Source organism: Podarcis pityusensis (genome assembly GCF_964106645.2).
Source record: "Podarcis pityusensis genome assembly, chromosome: 1".
NCBI lineage: Eukaryota > Metazoa > Chordata > Lepidosauria > Squamata > Lacertidae > Podarcis > Podarcis pityusensis.
Genome location: NC_138028.1, coordinates 68,939,373 through 68,956,861, shown reverse-complemented (window position 1 = coordinate 68,956,861; position 17,489 = coordinate 68,939,373). Strand labels below are relative to the sequence as shown.

Sequence of the window (17,489 nt, the reverse complement as noted above, 5' to 3'; positions counted from 1 at the left end):
CCGCCATTTTGCGCCTCAGAGCGAACGTGCAGCAGCGAGGACAAGATGGCGGCCGTTTTAGGCAGCGGCCATTTTGCGTGTTGGCAGCCTGGTCCCGGCAGCGTTCCTCGTTTCCCCACCCGCAATACCGGCGCCGGAGCGCTCCTAGGTACCAGCAGAGAGGGCTCCGCCGCCGCCCGCCCGCAACCCATCACCTTAACCGACAACAGAGATCCCCTCACCTTCCCTAGAGTCTCGTCAGCGTCCCCAGGACCGGCGGCGGCGAGGGCTGGGGAGAGGCGAGAGAAGGGAGGGGGAGAGGGAGCCGGGGATCGGGGCTGGGGTAGGGAGGGGGGGAGAGCGTAAATGGCAGGACGGGCCTCCGAGTCACCACAGCAGCCACCGAGGGCTTCCCTCCGTCACCTCCATAGAGATCGGACCAACTCACCGCCGCTTCTAGCGCGTACTGAGACAGCCCCACTAACTTTATTACACAGCGCGCAGCCAAACCCTCCTTAGCATGCCGGCTACCAATCGCCGAGGGACACTCTGCCAAGGCGGCCAATCACAAGGAGAGAAAGGGGCGGGCACAGAGCTGAGGAGGCGGACGAGGTACGGTTGGTTGACGCGAAGCAGCGCCGCAGTGCAGCACCACATTCACAAAGACGGGCACAGTCTCGAGTTAGCGTAGAAAACAACCTCGGGTGGCAGGTTGCGCAAATGGCGCACCGGGTCAATTGGGGCAGCCTGGATGCCTTTCTTCCCCTTCCCCATCACCGCGTTTCCTCCAGTAACAGAAACTGGGAGGGAGAGGCAGTTATGCCCGTTTCTGGCAAGCAGCCCGGCTATTTTCTCATTGTATCACAAGCCTCCCCGCCCGTATCCTAAGTCCAGTGCTACGGAGATTTCCCTGGATGTGGTTTTCTGGCAAAACCGCCCCATGGCTTTGTTCTGATGCCTAAGAACTGCAGGATTAAGGCACTACATTAGGAAGTAGCAGTGATTGGTCATGTGCATGACCCGTGTCTGAAAATTAACCGTGGTCCGATGCTAATTCACAAGGATAGGTGAACATGGTGTGGGGGCATTTTCAGAACAATGTGAGTGTACCAGCGTTGAAGATCTGAAAGCTATCCTTGCTCTGTTTAGTACATCCTTCTGTGCCCAGTATCTGTAGTCATCGAAACTTATTTCATAGGGTTGAGCTGATGAACAGCATTCTAGAAAAAGTGCTCAAGGCTCCAGCTTTTGGCTCTTACTGCAAGTGCACTTAATAATGTATGAACTTAGAAAAAAATAATAATTTCGGCAAGGCTGTGCATCTATATTGGGCTCACTATCAAGGTGTTGAAAATGCCACAGGGTGTAGTACTGCCTGCTACCTATCCCATTTCCCACAAAATGGAAGCATTTTGAAAGGGAAAAAAAGAATAAATCCAAACTTCGTATGCTATGTTTTAAAGGCAACAATTTGATTTTTAAAAATAAATAAATGTTGAATTGTACTATATGAACATAGGTACAGTGGTACCTCGGGTTACATACGCTTCAGGTTACATACGCTTCAGGTTACAGACTCCGCTAACCCAGAAATAGCGCTTCAGGTTAAGAACTTTGCTTCAGGATAGGAACAGAAGTCAGGCTCTGGCGGCGCAGCGGCAGCGGGAGGCTCCATTAGCTAAAGTGGTGCTTCAGGTTAAGAACAGTTTCAGGTTAAGAGCAGACCTCTGGAACGAATTAAGTACTTAACCCGAGGTACTACTGTATTCCTGACAAAATTGCAATATCTTATCCTTTATAAAGTGACAATACATATTCAGTATAGATTAAAATTATTGGTGACGTTCTCCTAACCATAGTTACACAATGATCCAAAACTTGTGCAATATTAGATGAATTCACTGCTCATGTGACTCAAGAAGACATGAATCTAAATGTCTAACACATACCGGTAAATTGCAATTGCAAAACAGATTTCCATTTTGTAACACAGTGCAGAGTGTCTTGTAGAAAACTTGTTCAGGTTCTAGAGTGTAAGGATGTTAAATACACTAGAATGCCCATGCAAAGAGTACAAATAAGATATTCCTCTAGGGTTTTGTATAACTCAGTAGCTAAAGATACGTCTATGATATCTCAAAAGCTGTTCGCTTAAGGGAGCATTGATGGTCTAGGATGCCTGGTGGCTCCTAGCTATAGCTTGCACCCTACCTGCTGGTATGGTCTCACTTGCCAGCTTCCCATAAGCATCTGGTTGGTCACTGCGATGTTGGAGTAGATGGGCCTTTGGCCTGATCTAGAAGGGCTTCTATTACGCTTTTATGTTAACTAGAGAGAAATGTAGTCATCAAAGAAATAGAAATATGAGATTTTGCAGTTGGCCAGCAAGAAGCTGAGGGCACCTGTTTGCTTCTGGGGATTTTGCTTTAAATGTTAGCATTGGTTGTCTGATGGACTATCTATTCTCCTATGCTCTGTTTGTAAACATCATAAGTCAGGACTCTTCCCGTCACAAGAAAAGTATCTTTTAAGAAGTTCTCTCTCAGAATTTACCACCATTTGGAGTAGTGTGGTATACCATACAAAATATTTGTTGTTCACTTGCCTTGCCACCTCTTTCTTCTTTACTCCTTTAGGGGAAAGAGGTAATGTACTCCCACAGGATTCATGTAAATGTCACGAGCACACTATCAAGCAACATGAAAGGTACATTACTTGCCCCTTGCTCCTTGGAATATGGTTTGCTGCATATGCTTAGATATCATTCTATTAGCTCCTGGATAAGTAGAAATAAAGCACTTTTCATATGACTCAGCAATGGTGGGTGAACACCTACACCATCAAAATCTCTATACAACCTCCATTTGATATGCTTCCCTTACAAAATTTACCTACTTTACACACTCTGCTTTAAACAGTCCAGAAGTAGCCTAGATACAGAAATATAAGGTAAAGAGGAGGTTGAGAGGAGATATGATAGCCACCTTGAAAAACTAAAGAGCTGTCACAGGGAAGATGGAGCAAGCTTGTTTCTCCTGCTCCAGAGGCTGGTACCCAAACCAATGGATTCAAGTTACAAGAAAGGAGATTCCAACTAAACATCAGGAAGAACTTTATGACAGTAAGAGCTGTTTGACAGTGGAATAGACACCAGTGAGAGGTGGTGGCCTCTCCTTTCTCGAAGGATTTTAAACAGGCTGGATGGCCATCTGCCATGTATTATCTAGTTGAGATTCCTGCATTTCAAGGAGTTGGACTAGATGACACTTGGGGTTCCTTCCAACTCTACAATTCTATGAGTCTGTGAGATTTTCAAAATTTTGATGGCTGGAACAGACTTTAAGATAGTTTTCAGATGATATTGTTGGCCTAAAGCTATATAAGCACTGATGTGTGTGTGTGTGTTTAACTTGAATGCCACCCTTCATCTGAAGATCACAGAGTGGTTCACAACAGAAAAATACAAAAGGAGAACACAACATACATAACGAAACAAAAACAAACCAATAATTCCCCCCTGCCCTAACACATTTAAAAGGCCATAGAAAGTTAATCAGCCAAAGGCTTGGTTATAAAGAAATGTTTTCACCTGCTGCCTAAAGACATGTAATGAAGGCGCCAGGCGAGCCTCCCTAGGGAAAGCATTCCACAAACGGGGAGCCACCACAGAAAAGGCCTGTTCTTGTGTTGCCACCCTCCAGACCTCTCGTGGAGGAGGCATACAAAGAAGGGCCTCACGGCATTGATGCCCTGTTAAATTGTGCAATAAATATTTCCATGTGATGGATCAGCTTCTCCCAAAGATAAAAGTTCCGCTACATAAACATAAAATAAGGCACCTCCTAGTATAGTTCCTGCTATAGCCAGCATTGCTTCAACTACTGATCCAGGGAGGGAAGTCACTATCCTCCCAATTTAAGTGCCCCTGTCAGTTGATTCTTTGGGGAGAAACTTCATCTGCCTGTCCTGTGCCCTACTACTTCTCTGCTGACACAGAGAGGGTTGAAAACTCTGAAACTGGCAATCAGTTTGCCAATTTCGCTTTGCCTTTACATGGAAGACGCCTCCTTGTAAAGGCAGAGTGGCAAGCCGTGCTTCACCCTGCCCCCAAAGTGATGTTATCTGCTCAGCTTGAGACATATATTTTAAAGCAAACTGACATTTTTCTTCACCTTCATTGCTGCAGTGTAGGCCTTCAAGGAAATTTTGCCTTGAAGCTATAGCACAGGCACCCCCAAACTCGGCCCTCCAGATGTTTTGGGACTACAACTCCCATCATCTGTCGCTAACAGGACCAGTGGTCAGGGATGATGGGAATAGTAGTCCCAAAACATCTGGAGGGCTGAGTTTGGGGATGCCTGCTATAGCAGGACTCACTGCAGCATCTCCATGGGGCTATGTTCTAGAACTGCAATGGTTGAGAGCTGTCCAGGTAATGGAAATGTGTGGGGTTACATACTATATAACCAAACATTCTTAAGTCCCAGAACAGGTGAAATAGTAATACTGTTCCTAGCATCTTAGATTTGGGTTGGGGAAGGTAGGACAATCACACTACAGCTGTGACAAAAGTTCAACTACAGAGGTACCTCGGGTTAAGTACTTAATTCGTTCCAGAGGTCCATTCTTAACCTGAAACTGTTCTTAAACTGAAGCACCACTTTAGCTAATGGGGCCTCCTGCTGCTGCCGCGCCACCAGAGCATGATTTCTGTTCTCATCCTGGAGCAAAGTTCTTAACCTGAGGTACTATTTCTGGTTAGCGGAGTTTGTAACCTGAAGCGTATGTAACCTGAAGCGTATGTAACCTGAGGTACCACTGTATTGCTACAAGCAAGCACTCAGAATAGTAAGCACCTGGGCAGAGGGGAAACAGAAATGCAGTAAGACTAGGTAAGTAGTACCCATATTGGAGAAAAGAGCTAGTGTAGAAACACCCTTAGTACAATAACCAGACCAAGAGCAAGATCGCCCACATATTACAATGAAGGCTCTAATACTAAACACATTTACTAGGAAGTAAACCTGAGCACAATGAGACTTGACACTATTAACAAGCTTAGGCTTGCACAGCAGATCACATAATATTCTAAAGACTGACTCATGCCATCTATGGCTGGAAAAAACATGATGCTGTATGCCAGGAGATCTTCCGTTTCTATCATAGTTCCTAAAATGTGGCTGACGTGACAGACTGGATCCCACCCACCCCTTAAAGTCAAAGTGAATTACTTTCTAAAAGCCAGCATCTAATTCCAAATACATGACACACTGCTGAAGAATGGAAAATAGGACTCTGGCAAAACCATAAAACCTTAGCAATATCGTAGAAATCCTATACAGTATGCATGAGAAACTGTATATGGAAGAGTTGGCAGGATTCAGGTGAACTTGATTATTAAAGTCTGCACCACCAATGTGCACCATGAAAGCAGACATCCCATCAATGTGGTCCTTCACTGACGCAAGAGTAGGACGCTAAGGGAAGAGCTATGTAGGCCTTAGTAAAGAGTTCAGAAAAGTTTTAAGTTTTATTAGGCATGTTGAACCTGTAAATATTCGGATATTGGTTACTCTAACCCCTGTCAGCCACAGCATAGCCGGTAGTCAGGGATTTGTAGTTCAATAACATCTGGAGGACCACAAGTTCCTCATCTCTGATGGAGCACATGGGAAAGGGTACCTGTGTGGAATAAAACTAAAAAGAAAAGGCCCCGGTGCTCATAATGAAACACTCTGTATTGTAGCTCAATATTGTTGCATGCCACCTCAGTCTCCAAGTGGTGTGAAATTCCAAGGGTTCCAGGCGCTTATTGAGAGTTTATGTTTCCTTTTGGGAATGAGGAACAGTGGAGATGGTGGTGTCTTTCTGCATCCAACTTCTAACTCATAATGCTTTTCCTGGCCTCTCTACTCGAGCTTTATCTGTTGAGGGAGGGGCCTGCACCCGTTTGCCATCTCACACTGAACCTACTTTGGAGCAAAACACTCTTACTAGGAGCTTGAAAACCTTGTGAGTTGATTAGATTTTAAGGAAGTCAAGAACTAGCTTGAAAAAATAGAGCAATTTAATAATAATAAAAATTCTCTCCACATCTATAAAACACTTCTTGAACAATTCAACACAGATGTGGAGAGAAAGGGGGGACGGACCAAGAAGTGTTTTATTCCAAAACAAACTAAACTACTATAAAGAGTATTGCATCAGTGAGCACCAGAACCTGATCTCTTTTATGTTTTGTTCATTTGAGATACTGTACTTGTTTCCTGATTTTTTTTGGCCGACATATGTGGTATACCACCAACAGACAGATGTGGCTTGAGCATGCTAAACAGCTGGAGATAAGTCAATAAGACAAAAAGACAAAAAAAGTCATTAACAATATTTATGAATATAATGAAAATGTTGAATGACGTGCAGCAAGTACAGATAACTCTATGGATCAAATCTGAACTCCTGTCCCACAAATTGCTAGTACTGTACAGAGTACATCCCCTCATACTATAAATGTGAAGGAAAATAAACTTGCATGAATGATAACAGGAATGGGGGGTATAGTGTGGCAGACGAATTATATTGTCCTGGGTATTACTACAGTGGTACCTCAGGTTACATACGCTTCAGGTTACATACGCTTCAGGTTACAGACTCCGCTAACCCAAAAATATTACCTCGGGTTAAGTACTTTGCTTCAGGATGAGAACAGAAATTGTGCTCCGGTGGCGCGGCAGCAGCAGGAGGCCCCATTAGCTAAAGTGGTGCTTCAGGTTAAGTACGGACCTCCGTACTTAACCTGAGGTACCACTGTATCAGATTTCTGTGAATAGGACTCACAATACCTTGCCAAAGTATTGGAATTGCCTGAGGAGTATTAATAGCCTAGGATATTTGACAGATGTGTCTCCACTGGAGCCAGTTGTTACACAATGGGTGCCATTTCTTCATTCATTTTTATATACAGGACCACTCTGGATTGTTCAAACTAGGAACAAAATTTAATCAGACAAGGTGGTAGGGGGCATATCTTCGCCCTCTACGGAAGATGCAGCCTAGGCCTGTGAGTGAAGAGAAATAATTGAAACTACAGCTTGAGTTTGGAGAAAGAGGCAAGCTTTTGGGGAGCTGCCTCTTTCCAAGAAACTGATGTGGTGGTGCAGTTGATTTGGTTAAGCTGTACCTCCACCCCTGCTCTAGCTGCCTGTTTGTAAAGAAAGTCAAACACTACAAAATGCCAGAAACCTTCCGCAACCTCCTTCCAGAGGAAGCTGAACCCGGGTAAGCATTGCACCTCTGAAATGTCTCACTGCGCAGATATGTGGAGAATGCAACAACATTGATTTTTGGCTGTTATTCTTACGTAGTTTATTTATAGAATTTGTGTCATTGATTGATTGATTGATTGTAAGCTTTCTTTATCACGTTATTTTATGTGAAGGCCAGAGTAATGTTTTCTTACATAATATATGAAGAAGAACAATGTGCAGTGTGCTCTCAAAAGGCAAGGGTTTTTGCCCTGCCCCTTCCTTCAAAGGAGTGTATCAAAAGATCTAGTTGCTGATCAGAGACATAAAGGTTTCTATAGAAACTGATGAAGCTGAGGAATTCCACAAAATATCCCACAAGACAAAACAAAAGTGTGGGGGGGAGGGGATAGAGCAGGAAAAGGGGGCGGGGCAGAGTCTCCTAGACACAGGGCATTAAGAATGCTTTTACCGGGCTGACATTTAGTGGGATGTGGGTTCTGGTCTTTCTCTCTACTACAGCAGACTTTAGTTTTTAGGCAATATAGTGACAATAAAAATAGCATCCAATGTGTTTGTCGGCTTGGGAAGTACAATCTCCCCACAAACCTAATCCTCCTAGTGACACTTACTCTTAAATACTCTTAAATAACACTTAAATGCATAGCGAGCAGAAATGACTGCAGCAACCTACTAGTCACCTATCTGCAAGATGCAAAACATAGCAGATTATTTATGCATATAATCAAGCAAGCCAGTTACTTAACATTCCCAAGTACTTGCACAGTGAGAAGCTGCCTGAATGACTCAGCAGGATATTTTAAACCATCAAGATTTTTCCCACCTTCCATAATGTTTATCATTACTTTTAAAGACTGAACAAGCAAACATTTCCTTTTGAAATCCAAAGTTCTCAATTGATTCTATGATTCAATGTTTCTACTAACTTTCTGTCACCTGCTGTACTCCTCTGACACCTATAAAGAATAGGACAGCTTTACTAGCATTAACTCCTTGTTTACCATGACCCAGAGCCCCACATGCAACTACTGTATTCACAGGCAGCTACAGTAGGACTGACAACTTTTTTCTGGCTTTGCTTTGGTGCTTTTAACAATGGTCCACCAGGCAGAAATCCAGCAGGTGAAGTTTTCATTATCAGTGTGTCTGTATGCTGGGAAAAGTTTCTCCTGCTGAATTCTTCCTGTTCAATATAGTTTGTTAAGGGTGTTGTGAATTATAGCTCTATGAGGGGCAAACTACAGTTGCTGGGATTTTTCGGGGGTAGCCATGAATAGAATACATATGTTTTAAATGTATGGCGTGCATGCAAAAGCAAGGCCAAAGAAAAATAATTGGCAGTTTGAAATGTTGATTGCTTATTCGCATCCTAACAATCAGTACTGTTATTGACATTAAAATACGTTGTCTCAGGAGAGTTTATGTTTAAGTGGATATTCAATAGGGCTCTCTTGGTATTTTTTAGTGAGGCTGATTTCCGGAGCCTGTGCAGTAATTATAAAAATCCTTCAAACATGTTCAGAGTGCGATTTCTTTGCCACTGACTCAGTCATCTCCCACATAACTGGGAGTACAGTGGTACATTGGGTTACAGACGCTTCAGGTTACAGACTCCGCTAACCCAGAAATAGTACCTCGGGTTAAGAACTTTGCTTCAGGATGAGAACAGAAATCGTGTGGCGGTGGTGCGGGGGCAGCAGGATGCCCCATTAGCTAAAGTGGTACCTCAGGTTAAGAACAGTTTCAGGTTAAGAACGGACCTCCAGAACGAATTGTTCTTAACCCAAGGTACCACTGTATAAGTATGGACTTTCAGGCAAGAGAGCCTGACTTGTAAGCAGACTTCAAGCCCTGGCAACTTTTCATTTAGATGTTAAGCACTGACTCTCTGTGAAATCAATAAGGTCTGGTCAATTAGTATAAATGGTTTCTAAATGGACGTTTGTGAGGTTGGCTAATAAATCGGATCCAAGCACTTTGAAAGGACTAGTTTGTGCAGTGATCCTACCTTGTCCACAAAAGTATCTGGTGGTCCACATGTTCCCCCTTTTGGAGCAATAATTTCAAAAGCATTTATGTATTTTGGGGACAAAGGAAGGTGCCCAAGGCAGGGTGTCCCAAACCTGGGTCTCTAGCTGTTTTTGGATTACAGTTCCCATCACACCTGACCACTGGTCTTGCTAGTTAGGGATGATGGGAGTTGTGGTCCAAAAACAGCTGGAGTGGGAAACCCAAGTTTGGGAATCCCTGGCCCAAGGAGATGGTGAACAGAGTCCTTCTCCTTGCATTACATAGGTGATAGGGAATCTGCTGCAGCCAATCCATTTCTGAAGGGACAAGGTGTCCTCTGATACAGAATCATGGAATTGTAGAGTTGGATGCTGTAAGGCTTCTGATGTTACCCAAGTGGAGTGGAGCACAGCTGTACTGCAGCAGTTCCCAAGCAACTGGTGAAGAGGAGCTCTAATGCTTATAGTTTCTGATGGCTCTGGTACATTTCAGAACCTGTCACAAAATGTTGTTACAGATGGCAATGTTACTGCACACCTCTGCATCTGATTTATTGACAAAATGCTCCCAACCACTTTGCAGGATGATTCAGTTGATAAAGCTATGACAGGGTGAAAGAACTCACCCCAGAGTGGCTTGGTTGTCTGTTTGGGCCCAGAGAACATTCTCTGGAGTTGGACTAGCAAGCTACCAATCATGACTTGGGGAATCGTTAGAGCAGAAGATATGTAAGATCAACAAGATCACCTGGGGAAATTTTACTTGTAGCACCACACCCTACAGGATTACAGGGTGGTTACCTGAGAACAAACACTCAGTTGGTTAGAGAGTGGTGCTGATAACGCCACGGTTGCAGATTCGATTCCCTTATGGGGCAGTTGCATATTCCTGCATTTGCAGGGGGTTGGACTATATGATCCTCAGGGTCCATTCCAACTCTACAAGTCTATAATTCTATTATTTTCTGCCATTGCCCCTGTGGAGTGCCCTTCCCTCTGTCATACTCGAGACATCGTCTACTAGTTGCTTCAGACATCTTGTGAAGACATGTTTTCTTTGTGCAAGCTTTCCCTGACTCATAAGATTGGACCCAGTTATTACTGAATTCCTGTTTTAACCTTCTACTGGGCTGGATTCAGCTAACCCAGAGCACGAACAAAAGCCAGTGCAAGGACTCCTGCTAGCAGAATGGCGCTTCCCCCCCTCTCCTGCCTCCAAATCCACTGTGGGGGGGGGGTTTGGGAGAACCCCCAGAACAGTACACAGTGGGAGGAGAGGGGAGATTGTTCCATCTGGCAAACAGAAATCCTTGCTCTGACAGAACGACCATATTAGCTGAATTCCACCCTCTGTTTTCATAATGCAGTTTTACTGTTTTTATTATAGTGCTTCTTTGTTTTTTATGTTATTTTTGTAAATTGCTTAGGGATTTAAAAAATATTTTAAGTGGTTTAGAAACTTTTGAATAAACACACACACACACACAGAGTAATGTTTTCAATATTCAACTTCCACCCCTACCCCCAAGAATGCATTTTACTTATATCTCCCCCAACATTTTTACCCCTAAATTGCAGCAGGGGGCAATCCTGATTTGGGGTGTAGTGAATGGGGAAGGAATATTTAACAATTTTCTCTCACATCATTGTCCCAATGAAAATTGTCCCCCCCCCCCACAACCATTGGGGCTAAAGAAAGTGGAACTACCCAGTTGGCTACTGAGCAGTCTGGAAGCAGCGTTGTTACTTCTCTTCCAGCTTAAAGCAGAAAAGCAATGGTTAGTACTACTAAGTCATCCACTCCTGGAAACACTCAAACCTAAAATCTCTTGGCTGAGAGCTCACATGAGGATCTAATCTATTCCCTGATATAAATAGTCCCGTGTATAATAAACAGATCTAAACAGAGAACACTCTCTTCCTTTGGGGCCTTGCTTATAACATTTATTGAATTAGTCTGACTTGCTGATTGATTTCATTAAAGTAATCAAATACAGCATGTCTCCAATAACAAATGCACAGAAATTCTGTGGACCTGATTAGTTAAAACTAAGGTTGTTTCTAGATGGGTGTTGATTGTGGGATTGGTGTTCCTCAAAATGTTTTGCACTGGCCACACAACATTGTCATTGTGAAAATGTAAGCCTCCCCACCTTTGCAATTTTAATCCCAAATGGGCATTTTTGCAATAGCCCAACAACCAATTTTATTCCCAATTCTATTTAATATCTATATGAAGCTGCTGGGAGTGTCCATTAGGTGTTTGTGGGCAAGATGCCTCCTATGTGCTTGATCATCAGAACTTTGTAACGTCTGAAGAGGGCTCTTGTAACATGTAGCTCAGCACAGAACATCATGGGATGGACTTGCATTGTGATAGTCAGAGGTGTATTCTGGTTTTTTAAAAAAGGATGTTTCAATATTCATATTTTGATAAAAATGCTAGGGTAGCATAAGAAGAAGAGGTGTCAGCACTCCATGCCAGTGAGTACTGTCACAATAAACCCACTGACAATCATTTCACCCCTGCTGCCATCAGCCAAGGATGTAAGGTGGGGCAGAGCAATGTGCTGTGTGATGATGCCATGTCATATGTTGCCTTGAAATTAGACAGTATGAAGAAGAGGAGGAAAGGAGACACAGTGGCAGCAGCTCTGCATCTCTCATAATGTCTGCTTCTGCCTTTTAAATGCTTGTTTTACAAAATACATTTGGCTTCCTTTGCTTCCTATTTAAGGAGCTTCGCAATCATGCCATACTATATTTGTCAGCGCTGTGCTTTTCCGTTCTGTCTTGGAATTGGTTACCTAGATACATAATGTGTTTCCGTTCTTTAAACATTTAGGCAAGCACGTAATCTGACTTGATAGATTCCCCCTGAAACAGAATACGCAACAATAATAAAAAGGGGAGAAATTAAGCTAAGTGCTGTCATAAAACAGTGACCCAGCTTGATTATTGGAGAGAGACAGAGAGATATGGAAGAAAAAAACCCAAGCTGCCAGCTAATGGCAAGATTAGTAAACTTTATAGGTGCTGTTTTCCTGCAGGCCAAATACCAAAGTAGCAAACTTCTTACTAGGCTAGATCCTTTGGCAGCTACACAACAGGAAGGGGACAATTGCCCCTGAAAGAAGGAAAGAAGAACTAATGCAATTAGATTTTATTTGGCAGTTAGATTTTACTTTGTATGCTAAAGGAGTTCTTTGTCAATGTGTTCCAGTTCCTCAATTCAAAAGGACACTCAGATATGTTGTTAGAATAATAAAGGATATGATGGACTCCCCATTTATAGATCATTGCAGCTGGTTACTGTTTTTAATTGTCTTTCTGGGTTCTGAACTGCTATGTGTGTAATGTACTACGTCTCAATTGTTTAGGAATATTGTCCTCCATACTGATTTTCGTAGGTCCTGTATTGGGGGTGGCTGCTGCTGTTTATTATTCTTTACTTATTTGTAAGAATATTTATAAACCACTGTCAGAGTTGCTTCCAGATCCTAGCTCACAGAGGATCACGCTAGCCAGCGATCATTAAATAAAAGTCTTTATTGAGTTACAGTTTCCATTCTCAAGCTGCTGCGTGCAACCCTACGTCTAATGGTTAGATCGGCGAAGCTCCATCTGAGTCTCCGCCCCTTGTACACCAACTTAATATCCTAGCCTTGCTCCACCTTTTCCGCCTGACTGTTCTTCTCTGGGTCCCTCTGCCCCCCGGGGTCTCTTCCTTCCGGGATTCCTCTGACGCTGACGCTGACCCCCCTGACTCTTCTCCCTCCTTTCGGCGGGCTTTAGGACCTGGCTCCCTTTCCGGGCTGCCTACTGCGCCACCTTCCTGTGCATTTGAACTTGTCGCGCGCGCCCAACCTTCCACCTTCCGTCTGACCGTTTCTTCGCTCCCCGATGGAGGTGTGGCCACTCCTGACTCGTGCCCTCCCCCCTGTTGTGAGCTGCCAGCGCTTGATCCCTGGCGCCCTTCCTCTTCCCTGCTCTCTGGCGGTGACGCTGGTCCCGATTTCCAACTGCTCCCCTCTGAGTCCCCTCTGGCTCTATCTTCCTGGGGTGTCCCCCTAGGCTTCCCCCTTGCCCTGGCCACTGGTGCTCCTTTCTGTGAATCTTCTGATTCACTGGAAAGACTCGGAGATCTCGGGTCGTCGTCATCACTCATCTTTTCTTCTGCCTCCTCCCCCTCGCTCTCTGTTTCCTCCCTTGCCCTTGCCTCTGCTCCTGAACCCCTGACAACCACCAACTCCTTAAGAAAAGTAATGGTGGTGTACAATAAAATAATTCAATCATCATAAAACTGTAAGATAAAAACAACAACATAACAAATGACCAACAAATCAAATTCATTTTCTAAAAATGCTTGATAAAGCAAAATTGTTCTTGGCAAGCAATAAAATGTCAGAATTGTAGCTGCCTGTCTGCTTTCAACAGGAGCAGTGTTCCAGATTACCGGAGGTCCGTTCTTAACCTGAAACCATTCTTAACCTGAGGTACCACTTTAGCTAATGGGGCCTCCTGCTGCCGCCGCCGCCGTGCGATTTCTGTTCTCATTCTGAGGTAAAGTTCTTAACCCGAGGTACTACTTCCAGATTAGCAGAGTCTGTAACCCAAAGTGTTTGTAACCCGAGGTACCACTGTACCTCTATCTTAGCAGGCTTAGTTCCTGTGGAAACGAAATGCATATGAGAGAACTTTGAGGCAGTCAGGAAGGGCTTCTTCAAATGGTTGTTGTGATCTTGCTGTTGTATAAAGGACAAGGCAGCAGAGAAGCCAACAGAATTCCAAGGGCCGGTACACTGAGTGTGGATTGAGCCCCCTGCATCCTCATCCAGCCCCCATCTGTTGACAATAACTGGTGCTTATGTGCATGTAGTAACGTATCCTGGCCTACCTCGCAGGGCTGTTGCAAATATAAAAAGGGAGAGGAGAGGAAAATGTCCACAGCCTTGATCTGGGTTGAAAAACAATACAGTCGTACCTCAGAAGTTGTTCCAGAAGTCCATTCGACTTCCAAAACGTTTGGAAACCAACGTGCAGGTTCTGATTGGCTGCAGGAAGCTCCTGCAGCCAATCAGAAGCCGCAGAAGCCCTGTCAGATATTCGACTTCCAAAAATAGTTCGCAAACCTGAACACTCTTTTCCGGTTTTCAATCATTCGGGAGCTGAGGTACGACTGTATATACATATATGTCACACAACACATATTTAAACTATGAAACACACTCTCACTGGATGCAGTGATATCCATAGCTGTCAACTTTTCCCTTTTCTTGAGAGGAATCCTATTCGGAATAAGGGAATTTCCCTTTAAAAATGGGAAAAGTTGACAGCTATAGTGATATCCACCAACTTGGATGGCTGTAAAAGAGGGACTAAATATAATGTTATGAGTTTGTGGGGGAGTGGGGTGGGCTGTATGCCAAGACCCTTGTAATGTTTGGGTCTCCTTGTAATTCCTGGAATAGCCAAGCTAGCTTCCTGGTGAGGTTACAGCATAGGTAATGGGCCATTAAGGGGAACAAAGGAAGTGGCTCTGGGCTAGATGACAAATGGATGCGGTCCCCTCCCTCAACTGGCTGGTAGTTAAAATGACAAAGGCGATAGCTGAGAGTTCAGTGATGTGAGCTAGAAGCTAGAAGCTAGAAGAAAAAGCTGCAGACTGGGAAGCCAAAGAAAGCCTGAGGGATGTTTGATTTCTATTAGTATCCAAGGCTGTGGCTATGGGGAAAGCAATGCCCTCCCTCTTTGGATGTTAATGCTGTGAGCCCCTCCATCATAGGCTCAGGTTGTTTGTATGTGTATATAAACCATATATCATAAAGACACCACGGTCTCTTCTGCGCCTCATTTCCAAAAGGAAACACGAAACCCTGGGTAAGTGCCTGAAACCCCTGGAATCTCACACCGTTTGGAGATTGGGCTGGCCTGCTACAATGAGATCTATCCATTGTCACAATGTTATTTTGATGGGAGTACACCATGTTGTAGAACGTTTATAGTAAAAGAAATAAAATCTGGAACTAAAAGAATTCAGAATAGGGATGCACATATCACTTTGTGTGCTGGATATATATTGGGCACAAAAATGTTAGTTGAAACCTTGGATAACTTTGATTCAATAATGTAAAGTGTTAGGACAAAATGAAGAAATTACAACAGATCATAGAATTGTAGAATTGGAATGGAACACAAGGGTCATCTAGTCCAACTGCCTGCAATGCAGAAATCTTTTGCCCACTGTGGGGCTTGAACGACCCTGAGCTTAAGGGTCTCGTGCTCTACTGACTGAGCAAAGATGCAAGCCTGTACTTTGCTTAGAGTAGTACAGACATGTTTCCTGCCAGTCTGAATATGGACAGAATTCACAACAGAAATTTAATGTGAACTCCACAAATATGACTATTATATAGGTCTTACATTCATGTTAGAAACCGATTAACAGAAAGCCAGTTTAAACTTACATAGGGAAACACCAGGAAACAAAGCACCTGATAAATATCTGTTCCGGAAGTGTAACAATTCAGACTGTAACTAGGAATGTTCATATATCTCAGGTGTTGTTGGACTTCCCTATCAGTCCAACCCAGCATCGCCAACAATCAGGGATGATGGGAGTTGTAGTCCAACACCCACCCACCCCTCCTGTAAATACAAATCTAGTGAGACATCTAGCCTCCATGATGACCTACTTTCTTAAGCACATTATTTCATTATTATTATTACTACATGAGGAAGCATTCAAACATGTGATCACAGTTTCAGTCTTCTGAATAGTACAGTCTAGCTGCAGGAGATGCATGCTGATCCTGTATCTTGCCTTTGACTAACAAGAAATAATAGCATACAGCTGTACTGGAACGCTCCTCACCTCCTGTTGAATGCTTTAGCTCCAAATCAGAAACACAGCAGTATTCCTCCAGGAGGGGGAAAGGGATTCTAGGGCATTGCACCACACTGTGCCTAAACACCATTGTTTGGATGACATAGATAGTGCTGTTCTTGCCAGCGCTGAATAGTAAATAGCAGCTGAGCTCAAGGTGCATGGGACAATTAGTGTCTGGGTAAACTGAATGAGTGCCTCAGATCCCCTGAAAATGCCCCCATGCAGACATATTATGTAGAATTCAGCTTTGCCCCCTAGTGTTCAAGTTCAGCTTAGACAAAACAAATCAATCCCTGATGCTCGGCTGTGCTCACATCTGTTTCAAAGGTGTTGGGGTAGACCAAGCAGTAATGAAAACATTGTTGGCAGTGTGTTTTGGTCTGTGGGATTATTTTAGGCATGCTGTGCTGTTAATGCGTACAGTAGCTGCACTCTTAAACCTCTCTTTTCAGTTTACATTGTGCTGAGGTTTTTTGCATCACTGATCCAATCTGAAGGAATTGGCAAAAAACCTCCAGCTGTTTTCTGCAGAGTGAAAATTCGGCATTAACTCAAAATGGCAAGTTATGTGCATTATACCTATTAAGGAGTTTAAGTTGTAGATGCTGCTGCAAAATAAGGGGTGTCTATTTTCTTCCTAGGCCACTGTCTGTGCATATAATTGCAGGATGGGGGATAGTAATGTCACTTGTGCAGAGGTTACAGCCATATAGTCTCTCCTAAACATCAAAGGAAATGTTCTCTGTGCTGGAACGGCAGAACTAACTTCAATAAACATTTTCAATCAAAACTTAGAGCAGACAGAGGCTGCAATGCATGATGTATATAGGCAACATCAAGGGCAGATAATACCCTGATCCAAAACAGGAGGATCTGATTAATTAAGATAGTGATATAATTATGACTTAAGAATTTTTTAATTGTTCAGACAGATGCAAGCAGGACAAAGTGTAGCACAGTTTTCATTAAAAACTCTAGTTTGTCTTCTTTTCATTAGCCTCTGCAATGTGACAGAAAGGTCTCTTTCAAATGGAAGTAATGTGAACTGCGTGTGGATTGTTGAGTCTGAATGAGATGAAGCTCTTGCAGAAGTTTAGCATCATATAACACAACAAAAATAAAATAACGGAAATAAACCACCAACTTCCAGCTCCCCAAATATAGTAAGGTAAAGGTAAAGGGACCCCTGACCATTAGGTCCAGTCGTGGCCGACTCTGGGGTTGTGGCGCTCATCTCACTTTACTGGCTGAGGGAGCTGGTGTACAGCTTCTGGGTCATGTAAATCAATCAAACGTGCAGTCAGCTTAACCTGGGAAAATGTACATGTACAAAGTGCATGTGTAGAGATC

At 43.6% G+C, this 17,489-nt stretch overlaps 1 long non-coding RNA gene across 1 annotated transcript in view; it reads left to right on the top strand.

The window, feature by feature from the left end:
- Positions 1 to 5,789: 5,789 nt before the first annotated feature.
- The window catches only part of LOC308481467, a 130,645-nt gene continuing 118,945 nt past the window's right edge, over positions 5,790 to 17,489 (top strand). Inside the window, exon 1 of the long non-coding RNA XR_013988693.1 lies at positions 5,790 to 5,991. This is a non-coding gene — a long non-coding RNA (uncharacterized lncRNA). The remainder of the gene's footprint in view (positions 5,992 to 17,489) is intronic.